The following is a 12798-nucleotide window of genomic DNA, read 5'->3' as shown; positions in this document are numbered from 1 at the left end:
AACAAGTTTTCATGGTGAAAGCAGCAAAGGGCCCAGGAGCAGTGGGTGATGATCCCTCTGTGCTTGATGATTCTACCACTAATATGTGTTCCTTGTTGATGCAGATTACATTTCTTAATTGTCAGATCCTTGTGGAATAGGTTTTCTTTTGTCCCTCTACACTTGAAAAACGTTCATACATGTTATACACTATCATTGGATCTTCAGAGGATCACTTTTTAATAAATCCATCAATAATATGGCTCAGTTCTGGCCCCATAAAGAAGACAGTGTATAATTACAATAATTAATAATGGAAACCATTTGATAATCTGAACCAAAAATAAAAGTGGAAACTACTAATCATTGCATTACTTATAAATCCTGTTTCTCTCTGATTCATATTTTTTAAAGACAATTATTTCCTTCACAAAATGGAATAACAGTACAACATAGAGCACTCTTTGCTTAGGTTAATATGTACCAGTGTCAGTGCTTAATTTGTTACAGAATAAGTTCCAGTGACCAAAGTTGAGCTCAGCTCTATTAAATCTCAGAACACCGAATACCATGGCAGCTTAGCCTTGAATCCACCTCAGCTGTCTTTAGTCAGGGCCATACACTCACTGTCTCTTTACTTCTCTTGTACTAGTTCCATCCTTCTCTCTTTGTGACAGTTTTCATCTTTCTCTTTTTCCAGCTTTCTGCTTTGCATATTTTGCTCTTGAGAGGAAAAAGATGTGCTGGTACCCCCCAAAATGAGTGCCAGGGCCCACCAGCCACCGGCTCCTATTCAGCACTGACCAGTATCTTTTCAAGAGACAATAATCTGCCTTTAGCTCCACATTAAAGGTTCTGCCTAATTTGCTTGGCAATCATTGTAGTGGCAAGTGCTGATAGTATTTGACAGATTGGCAACTTCTGCCCCTAAGATCATCAATCAATCAAGATTTAAAAATTACAGCTAATAACCCAACAGGGTATGCAGGCACTTGTAGGTCCTAGAGATGTATTTAAACAGCCAGGTCTTGAGGGCCATTAAGAATTCCTGAAGTGAGGTGATGGTCCAGAAGTGCTTGGGGAGGCTGTTCCAGGTCTTTTCTGCAATGTGGGAGAAGAAGTGTTCTCCACTACTGCTTCAGTAGATGCGTGGAGTATAGGCAAGTGAAACATAGGTGGAGCCTAGTCTTCTCAATGGTTGGTGGAAATTCAGGTGGTGGTTAATGTGGGCGTCTCTTTGGTAGTGTAGAGCCTTGTGTGCGTGGGTCAGCAACTTGAATTGGCATCTCTTCTGTACAGTGAGCCAGTGGAGTTGCCTGAGGTGGAGTGTAATTTGGGTTCTTCAGTGACGTTTGAGGATGAGTCTGGCCTGGGTCATTCTGTATAGTCTGAAGTCTCTGTAGGAGAGGTGCAGCGATTCCTATGTAGAGGGTGTTGCTGTAGTCCAGTCAGTTGGTGATGAAGGCTTGTATCACTGTGCATCTCGTGTGTTGGGGTAGCCACTTGAATATCTTATGTAGCATGTGCAGAGTGAGGAAGCAGGCAGAGGAGATGGCGTTGCTATGTAATTTCATGGTGAGCTTGTTGTCAATGATGATTCCTAGGTTTCTGGTGTCATTGGCAGGAGTGTGAGTGGGTCCTAGGTCTGATGGCCACCAGGAGTCTTCCCATGTATCGCTGCTGTAGCCAAAGATCAGTACTTCCGTTTTGTCAGCGTTCAGCTGGAGGCAGTTGTTCTTCATCCAGTCAGCAAAGTTTGTCATGTATCTGTGGAAGATGGGTCTGGCGATGGTAGGGTCATCGGTTAGTGAGAGGATGAGTTGGGTATTGTCTGCATTGGAAAATATGCTAAGACTGTGGGATTTGATGATGTTGGGAAGTGGGGTCATGTATGCATTGAAGAGCGTGGGGCTGAGGGATGAGCCCTGGGGGACACCGCAGGGGATCTCTTTGGGTTCAGGGGTGAAAGGTATAAGGTGGATCCTCTGGGTTCTTCCAGTGAGGAAGGAGGTGAGCCATCTGATTGCGTATCCTTGAATGCCGGTGTGGTGGAGTCTTTTGATAAGCGTGTGGTTGGATGCAGTGTTGAAGGCTGCTGAGAGATCGAGGAGGATCAAGCTGTGTCTCCTCGGTCGAGGATGGTTCTGATGTCAATGGCTGTGATTAGGGTGGTTTTGGTGCTATGATTTCTAGGGAAGCCTGATTGAGAGGTGTTGAGTGGCTGGCTCTGTTCCAGGTGTGTGATGAGTTGATTGTTGATGATCTTTTCCAGTACCTTTACTGGGAATAAGAACAGAGAGATTGGCCGGTAGTTTTTGAGTTTGCTGGGTCGGCAGGTTTTTTTTGGAGTAGTGGTCTGACTTCAAAGTGTTTCCAGGCATCGGGAAATGTTGTGGTGGTGATAGAGGTGTTGTTTAGGGTGGTGAGTTCTAGGCCGATCCTTTGATTTCCGAGTTTGAAGATGTGGTGCGGGCATGGATCTGTAAGTGAGGCCAAGAGGATGATTTCATGTTGGAGGTGGTGCCCTCTGTGAAGAGGATGCTCCAGGTCATCAGTGTGTGGTTCACGTCGGTTTCGGTGGAGGCGTATCTGTCAAGGAAGTCTATAAGGGTGGGTTGGAGTTCAAAGTTTCTGTATATGGCTACAATCTTGCCATGTGTTACTATTGCATGTTTTGGGTAATTTCGCCCCAGTTAAGTCAGAGGCAAGATATTTTCATGACAACCAGGAGCCCTCCATTCCCTGTTTAGAGGGTTTGTTTTTGGAAAAAACCAAAAAGAACAATAACATGTCTCCCATACCCGCAAGACATGGTTTGCATGCTGCGAATCTTTGCTTCTTCTTTTGCCAAAATGGCATCCACGTTTCTGCAGTAGCTCTGTCACCTGCTGAACAATCAAGCAAGTAGGCAACTGGGTTGATATAGGTGGTGTGTCAGTCACCACCAGCCACTTAATGGCCGGACCACTAAAAACTAAGGGGCATATTTATGAGAGCCTTGCGGCATGCTTGCACCACGCAACATGGTACATGCATGACGCAAACCTCTAAGTCATATTTATGAAGCCACGTGATCCACTTTGCGTTGCTTTGAATAGCTTGAAAAATATGGAGGAATGCAACTCAGCACAAATCGCTGCGTTGCATTACTCAGCACAAGGGAGTCCTTCCATGGGCGTTACGGTGGGTGTTCCAATGCAAATCTCGTGTTTTTTTATGCAGAATGCACCAAAAAGATATGTGTCCCCAGGTGAGGTATAATGAGGAGAAATATCTTAATTTCTCCTCTTTTTTCCTCTCTCATGGGTGCTGCATTTAACAGCACGCATAGAGCGAGGAAAACACTTCTCATGATTGGTTTTTTGCTCCTCTTCCTGCACAAAAGCAATCCTGCCTAAAATACAGGCATCCTTGCACCATGGTGCAAGAGGGCATGCGGTGGTGCTAGGCTGCCAGAACGGTGCCACTGCAGGGGTAAAGGACAGGAATGCGCTGTATTGGATAAATACAGTCCATTCCTGAACTTTCCCTGTGACAAAGGGCAGCGCAGCTGGGTTACTTGCTGCACTAACTTGTGCCACAAATCTTGTAAATATGTACCTAAGGAACCTATTTACGAGCGGGATTGCGTTACTCTTGCACCACGCAAAGTGCTGCTAGAGCAACGCGACCATTACATGGGATTTTTGAAGCACTCAAGGACACTTTACGTGGCCCTGAGTGGCTCGATAAATCTGGAGTAAGGCAATGCAGCACAAATCGCTGTGTTGCTTTACTCTGCCCTGGGAAGGTGTTCCATGAGCGTTGCGTGGGTGTTCCCACGCAACTCCCATGGTTTTTGATGCATTTCCAGGTTTACCAGAACTAGTAAACCTGGGAATGCTACAAAAAGTTAAGCCTTCCCAGGAGAGTTGTAAGGAGAAATATCTTTATTTCTCCCTGTTACTTCCTCTTTCTATGGGTGCTGCACATAGATAGAGGAACACACCTCTCAGGATTGTTTTTGTTCAGTAATGTGCCCAGTGCCGTATTACATTAAATACCGCAAATTCCTGCCCTTTCCATGTCATGCAGTGCTGCGCAGCAAGGTGACTTGCTGTGCTGCACTGCGTACATTCTCGTAAATAGGCCTCTAAATAAGGATCTAAGGGGCACATGCATCAACATAGACAATAGCGATTCTTCATTTGCGATTATTAAGGAATCGCAATTAAAGAATCGCTATTGCCTATGCATGTAGGAATCGCAAATAAATGTGCGATTCCTACAAATTCCTTATTGTGACTCTTAAATTGCGAGTTGCAATTAAGGAATTGATTCCCTTTCATTCCTATGGGCCCAGAGGCCCATAGGAATTAAAGGAATTGCATGCACCAATTTGCGAGTACCCAATAAGTACTCGTAAATTGGGCAGCCAATTTAAAGGGTGCAAGGGTGCCAAAAGGATACCCTGTTGCACCCCTGAAATTGTTAAGTGAACACCTGTTGCGCACACATATGCCCCAAGGGCATGTGTGTGTGTAACCTGGAACTTTGAAAAAAGCACTTTAATGCATTTTTCAAAGTTGTAGCAAAATACCATCAAGTTTCATTTGATGGTAATTTGCGTCCCCTAAGAGCGAAATCGCTATTTTAAATGGCATCATGCATTGCATTTGAGGCATCGCAATTTGCGATTTCCTAAATGCAATCGCAATTTCGGTAATCGCAAATTTTGCGATTCCTTAAATTGTGATTTTTGCATTTGGGATGATGCATCCCAAATGCAAAAATACTGGTCGCAAAGGGGCAGATTCTGAGAATCTACCCGTTTGCCACCAGTTTTCCCTTTGATGCATGTGGCTCTAAACCACCTACATCTCTGGATTAAGCAACACTTTCTTACAGAAAGAATGTTGTGAATCGTGCTATTTTTTCCACCTATGAATCAATAGATTGGTCAGCGTTCGACTTATAAAACTTATGACAGTGCATACATAGTTAGGCTATACATTTGCAATCAGGGTTTGAGAGACAATGGTTATATTGATAAAGGTTGAGATGAAGGTGCGCAAAAATTGCCAAGTATATCTCAAGAAAGAAAAAGTGCTAAAACTTTTTTCCGAAGCAGTATCGCTTCACCATCTAACTTGTTTATTTTTTGCCTTTATCTAACCATACGCATTTTGCAAATCAAATGCGTTTTATTCAATGTTCTTTTTAATGTTGCACTAAGACAAATATCAATGAAGTGGCAAGTTTTTCGTTGCGCATTAGAAACTTTTGTAATATGTGTTATTGTTGTTCTGCTTGTGTTATTTTCTGCCTGAGTGACAACATAATTGCCACAAGAAATTCCGCATCTTTAATAAACTCCTTGCAGCCATAAAAAGCGTGTAGCTTTCAATGATAGCTGACTATTTGTTGCTTTCCAACAATCATATCAGCTGCTGACAGATTTAGTGCCTGGGATCTTACAGCGTACATAACATCTCAGATGATTAATTCAAACAATCCTGACTTTTAAACATACCTTTAATTTGAACGTATTGATTTTTCACTCATGTACCTAATTGAAGGGTAGTGTGGGGACGCGCAGGGGTTATTTTGTATTTTGGGTTATTTTGTAAAAAACATAAGTGTTGGGGCTCTCGTCAGGAGGCAGCTTGCACCAGCCCATTTGTCCTGGTAGCATCACCTAAAACAAAACCAACTACCAACCATGAAAGTGGGGAAAGGATGTGGCCTAATGGCCAGAGCTGCCGACTTCAGAGTTTGGGACCCAGGTTCAAATCTTGGCATCAGCTCAACATCCTTTGATTCTGGGCAATTCACTTAATCTATCCACGCCTACCATAAATGAATGTATCCTTCATTGGTACTCAAGAAAAGCGCCGGTGGTGACGATAAAGTGCTGGTGAGACCAGAAACCGGGATGCGCCAATAATTTCTCCTGAGCCAGCCTTCATCGTTGCAACAGGAGAAGACGACGAGTCCCCTCCTCACTGTACGGTGCCATGTAAGGAGCCTTTGTTACCCGCATTGCGGGACGCACCGTGGATTTCATGTGGAAGCCATAATTTGTTTGCATGCAGCTTTTGTTGTCCAGTTTTATGTAGCATGAAACCACAAGGTATCAGAGGGCTTTACATGAGCACCGGTAGCATTACAGATGGACACATTCATTTCTAGGCACGGGGGATTAAGGGCCAGATTATGATGTTGGTCGGAGTTGCTTCTGATCGACATCTATGCAGTTTCGGAACCGACTGACCTCCCATTTCCCTATGGGAGCTTGAGGTGTGGTCGGAAACCAGGCATAGCCCAAGCTCCCAAAGAGAAATGGCAGTTAGTGTAAATTCCTGCCCCATGTGGCAGCCACCTCACAGTGCCTGACACACGGTGCAGAGATTTAGAGGGGGCAGGTCTATAACTGTAGGCCGCAGAGAAGTCGTTTTCCGACAGGTTTTTCATCCCGATGGTGAAACGCCATCTGTAAGCGATTATGTGTCAGTTCCATCTGGCAGATCAGCTACTTGAGCCCGTCGGAAGCCAGTCAGATTGACGAGCCTGTTTGGATTCCGACCGCCATAATCGTAATATGGTGGTAGGACTTCAAGCCAAGGATGTCGGTCGGTAAGCCTATGACGAGCAGTTGGAGGCTTACCAACCGGCATCCTAAAGAGAAGCGTCGTCCAATTAAAAAATGTCCCCAGAGATAGAACAATAAAATGGTAAGAATGTTCATTTTTAACATTTTATTTTTTAAAACCCTGTCCCAAACCAAGCATCAGGATGGAGGGCAGCGCTTTCTGATTTGTACTGCTGCCAGTCAGGAGGCTGATGAAAGATTAATGCAGGGCACTTTAAGTTTAAAGTGTGCATGCTTTTTTGGCCGGCCGTCTTGTGACCGCCAGTCAGACATGCGCATTTTAAACCTCTCTAACCGAGCTATCTAAGACAGCTGGGTTAGTAATAGCATAGGGCTCCAGTGTCGTTGGGAGCTGTGAGAGAGGCCACTCCCTCCAATCTTGGCGATGCCTGCATGCAGCATGAGAGCATTGCCTAGGATTGGTTACTGCAGATTCCTGGAGCCTGACTGCCTGCATGGAGAAAACCCGAGCGAGGTGGAGGATGTCATGCCAAGCATATGCAAATAATTGCTAAAAGTTTTCATGACTTATTAACTCATCAACATCATCATCATCAAATAGCTTTATTCCAATTAAACAATGCAACAAGAGTTGGCAACAAAATGATACTATAACAGTGCATCTTGCTATTGCAATCTTAAATCTAAACCCAGCGACGGGGCATCCCAGTGCTAAAAGATCCAGGACACAACCATTGCTGGATGATGAGCATAGAGACTGTAAAATTAGTTCAGGAAGAGCCAAGTTAGGGCCTTTCTATAGGCCAGATGGTTGTTTTTATTTCTGATGGACACAGTGTAGCTGCCAGCCCTTTGAAAGAGCGAGCCTCGGCTTGTGCTCTATTGACTCGGGGGTGCATGCTAAGCGCAGATCCGCTGAGCGCAACATGCCTCGTGGTGAGTATGGCACAAGCAGTCTGGAAATTATTAAAGGGGCTTGCTTAGTGATAATTTGATGAGCAAAGCATAGGGTCCTAAAATGTATTCTCTTATGAATTGGCAGCCAATGTAATTTGGGTAGGTGTTTTGATAACGAGCAAAGTTTGGGAAGAGCAAGAAGGAATCGTGCTGCTGCGTTTTGTACCCTCTGTAAGCAGTGGATTCCAGATTTATTTGTGCCTATATAAAGAGAGTTGCAATAATCCAATCTAGATAAGATCGTCACAAGGATAATGATCTGATGGGTTTGTGATTGAAGAACCCTAACAGGGGCTTGATTTCCCACAGAAGCCCAAAACAAGCCCCTGTAACTGCTTTTGTTTGGGTTTCAAAGAACAGACAGCTGTCCACTAAGACACCCAGATTTTTCGCAACTTCCTTTGGCGAGGGTGCTGGCCCCAGTGCTCCTGGTCAGCATTGTTCTGTCCACAGGTGGCTATTTTTCCCTAGCAGCAGGATCTCAGATTTGCTAGCATTCAGCTGTAGACACTTGGCTGTTATCCAGTCTGCTATTGCCATCATATCTTCTTTGAATTTAAAGAGATTATGTTTTCAATTTTTTGAAAGAGAAATAACCAATTGGGTGTCATCTGCATAGTACACCAATGACAACCCGATAACCCTCTATTGTTTGCCACTGTCGCCAGAGGTTGTAAGTAAATATTGAAGAGTGTAGGACTCAACATTGATCCCTGTGGCTCTCCATAGTGCACAGCATTTTCCCAAGAACAGTAGGGAGGTGCAGTAACTTGAAATGTCCTGCCCTCCAGAAATGATCTAAACCAGGACAAGGCCATGCCACCTATCCCCACCTCCTGCAAACGACACAGTAAGATCTCGTGAGAAACCGTCGAAAAAGCAGCGCTGAGTTTGAGGAGAGTTAAGGCCGTGGAGCTTCCTTCATCCAAAGTGCTACGTAATTGCTCCGTCACTGCCAAAAGTCCTCTGTGTACATCTTAAAACATCTGCGAGCTCCTCCTCTGACACTTGTAAGGAGTTGTAGCTCCTTAACTGCACTAAGTTACAGTTAAGAGGAGATCCCAAATGATGAACCATGCCACCTCGGTGGGTGAGGGGATCCTGTCCTCTTTAAGAGAACTCCCTTTATAGTTTTTTGTCCTGTTGATTAGTATCAGTCAGTTTCTCACACGTTTTCCTTAAAAGTCCCACGGACTCATTGTTTTTGTGGATATAGTAGGGGGACTAGTCCTAGCTGGTCTGTAAATTTTCCCTCAGACCCTCTAACCTACCCGGTTTCATGACACTTTTCCAATAACCTCTGCTCATCCTCTGTTAGTTTGGCACAGAGCAGTAAGGCTTATCCTCAGGGCTAAAGTGTAAAGTATTGGCACAGCACTCTCTTCCAAAACACTGTATTCACCACAAAAAGACTCCACACCGGATGTATAAAAAGTGCTTGTCTTTATATACACACGCACAGCGAGATCAAAATAAGATACACATTATATATACACACTCAGCAGTTAAATGCAATTGTAAAACTTCTCTATTAAAATCAAATTGGAACACACTTAGGGTATACACTTTACAGTTATATGTAATTGTCTGACTTACCCATTGCAGAAGGTCCAACAGTCACCAGTTTCTGTCTACACCTGTTGACCCAGCCCTTCAGTCTCTCAGCTCCAGCAGTCAATGATATATGTTGCCCTGCTGGCGCCATGTTGAGTAGACAGTCCGAACCACCTAAACACAGAAAGAAACAGTTTCTTAGTTTTGTCCATCCGGATTAGAGCTCCATGGGCTCCGACGACACTTGTCTGAGTGCGGGATCGCTATCTCTCTGTAGACAAAAAGTTGTGACCCAGAAAACTGTCATACTTCCACGTCTGTAGAAATATTTTCCCACCAAGAAAACGTGTATCCTGTCATAGACCTCTGACAGTCAGCTGCAGATGCCCACAAGGCACACAAAACTCCTCTTGTCTCATCTCAGTGTTTTCCAAAATAAAGCACCCTTTGGCGTCGATCCAGGGAGTGGGAGTCAACGACCTCGGACAGTGGCTGCGATCTCAGGCACTGTTGCCCTCCCTATCTGGAGGCCATAGACAGTTTCAGCTCCCAGCTCAGGTTCCCCCAACACCCCTTGGACACCCCACTATCTGGAGCACAAGCGAGCACAGGTCCCCTGTTTGCAAGCATGGATCCCTAGGACTCTGAAGCTTCCCTCACACTCCTCGAGTTCCTCACATCCCAGCACCTCAGATGGCTGCTTGTCTTTGCGCACACAATCCTCTTACTTTGATCACTTCCACTTGTCTCCTCCACACCCAGTTTGGTCCTAACAATCTCATGGACACAGTGAGATTCTTTGTGCCCCTGGGATCTCGTGGACAGGAGGCAAGTTCACCAGCCCTTGCGGAGTACTTCAAGACCCAGGCCATGACAGTTGGCACTAGCTGTAGGCCAGCAACATCCAGGCAAAGTACACCAATTGGTAGTCCCCTTCCTGGAGCATGACAAGCTCCAAGCCACAAAAGGTCTGCAGATAGTCCAGTCGCAGTCCCTCTGGACCTGATTATTCCTCTTGTCAATCTCCCAGTATCGAACCAGCTTAGTATGGGTCCAAATCCAAAACTGTCTCTACTTTCGGACACTGTAGCCCCAGTAGTTATAGCCACCATGGCCTTTGAAGATATAAGTTCAAAAGGCCACCTTTGAATTGCACAAAGCCTCTCTAAATGTTGTCCTGTATGCCATCCTATTCTGGGAAGTTTGATCACAATTTTTAGTGGGGTCAACACCCTGCCCGTTGGAATGCAGGTGCCAATTTCATCCCCCATGTAACATCTCAGAAAGGCCCCTCAGAATCAGAGGACCGCAGATTCTCAAGAACCCTTAGTTTACGGCTTTCTATCAGGAATGCACAGATGTGGCTGTCCCCCTAGCATCCAGTTGTGATTTAGGAGACAAGCCGCCGGGCACACAGAGCCATGCACATGGAAATGCCCACTTTTCCAAAGTGACATTTCCATCACCGTAATGTCGAATCCGCTTGTACTACTGTGGAGTATTCACCATTACGAACTGATCAATACTAAACACTATAGGCATCGTTACGGCTGCCAACGCCATGCAAAAGGGACCGCCCACCATAGGTGCGGCGGTCCCGCCATGCCAATCAGGATGCAACCACCATCATGGCGGTCGCATCCCGCATTTTTTACATTGCGGTGAGCGGTGCTGTAAGCAGCATCCGCCGCAATGTAACAAATGCATGTTGTGCATTTGCAAGCACAATGTGACAGGCACAGCGCTGTGCCTGCCACCTTGTGCATGCAAATGTAGGGAGGTACCATGGGTACCCCCAAGTGCACCCCCCTCCACCCCGAGGGCCCACAATGGGCCCCCAATACAGAAGAACGCATGCCTTTCCATGGCATATCTCCGCCTGCATCATAATATGTATGCCGGTGTCTTGCAGACACTGCCACCATATTATGCCCTTTTTCCACCCGGTCGACGAGTCGACCAGCGGAAAAGCGGCGGATGGTCTTTCCATCCGACGCGGACCCCTAATATGGCGGGGGTCATTCAGGCATGGATGGCGGGCAGATCGCCCCCACTGGGCCAGCTGTGTCTACCGTCAGCCCGGCGGGGGTGATCCGCCCGTCATCCTAATGGGCCACTATATTGCTACTATTCTGCCCATAGAAATTAATGCCCAATAGCTTTTGCTTTCACCTTCTCATACTAATCCAATGTGAGAAGCAAGCGCTGTCATACCGAAGACACCACCCAGTGCCATTCACGGCTCTTGCATGTAACGTACACACGCACACGCCCAACCTATTCCGAACACCACATCCTGTCACCAGAGAGAACTCCAATATAGTGGGAGACATGCAGATCCTCAGACACATAGATCTCTAAATGCCAAAGTGAATATCAGTAGCCCGTGCACACAGGCCCCACCAGGGCAAACCTGTGGCATAACCGATGAGATACTTTTGTGGATGGCACATCAGTCCAGCAGGCCCACAAAGGCACATGCGAGATACATGCCCCTGGCATTGGTCTTATCCCATAACAAGGGCCTTACAGCTAACTTAAATCAGCCCATCATACATATGTATGTATATGATGAGCAAAGTGCTTTGACACTGCAGCACAGTGCCAAACTCGCTTAACTCCTATTTCAGCAAAATAGGGTCAAAACATGAGGTTGGCTGCCAAAAAGGTTATGGGAAACAACGCCAACAAAGGCCAGTTCTAACCTATAATAAATAAACATAATTACCTGAAACATAAGATGACAGTATGCATCCAGTATGCATCCAATAAATATAGATGCTACATTTGTTGCTCAGGTCTATACAATAAAATATAGGCCATGCAGATATTTAAAAAAATATATAACAAAAGATGATTAACAGTAATCAAAGTTACACAGTTCCCTGTGATGATGTTGACAAGAGCAAGACAGTGAGAACTTAAATAGTTTTAAGTTATGCATAGCATAGTCCCTTTTCAGATCTACTCGCTCAGCAGTCAGTGAAAACGTTATTGATATCCCATAGTTGGGCAGGTACTCTTATAGGGATGGCCTTGTCAGACTAGGGCTGCTGCTGCATTTGTGAATTTCCATCCAGAAGGTGGTACATTTTTCTCTAGACTGACCCTTTGTGCCATTCATAGGGTTTCTATTGGAGGAAGTCATTATGACCTGCCAAAGAACTGTGTGGTCTAAATCACCACCTTGGTAAACATTTCTCTTTTTCAAATGTGGTAGCATGAAATCGCTTTTTTTCAATCCTGTGTGGTTTGTGCCCCACATTTTTTAAAATCTGTGTGTAAATGTATTTAGTATAGGACACTGTTGAATGACTTTTAAATGTAGAACTTATCACATGTGACATTTCGTCAATTTCATATTTATCTGTTCCACCGTGTTTTTCATATGGTAGAAACAGTGGTGGCTGACCCAGGTAAGATCGGTGGAGCAGTGGGGTAGGGTGGGGGCTGGAAATCAACAGACGAGATAGGTAATATTAAATAAAAAATAAATAGTGAAGTGACGAGCGCAAGGCAAGTGTTTATTTAATATTACCTATCCTGTCATCTGTTGACTTAGAGCCCCCCACCCTACCCTGCATCCGCCCCACCACCCCACTGCTCCTACCTGTGCCAGCCACCACTGGGTAGAAATAAAACACAGTACGTTGGGAGGCCCAGAGCCTAATTACGATCCAGCACAGCAAAATAATTAAAGACAATTGTCATTTCAA

The sequence above is a fragment of the Triturus cristatus genome, chromosome 2_2 (genome assembly GCF_964204655.1).
Source record: "Triturus cristatus chromosome 2_2, aTriCri1.1, whole genome shotgun sequence".
Taxonomy (NCBI): Eukaryota; Metazoa; Chordata; class Amphibia; order Caudata; family Salamandridae; genus Triturus; species Triturus cristatus.
This window is presented reverse-complemented; position numbering follows the sequence as displayed.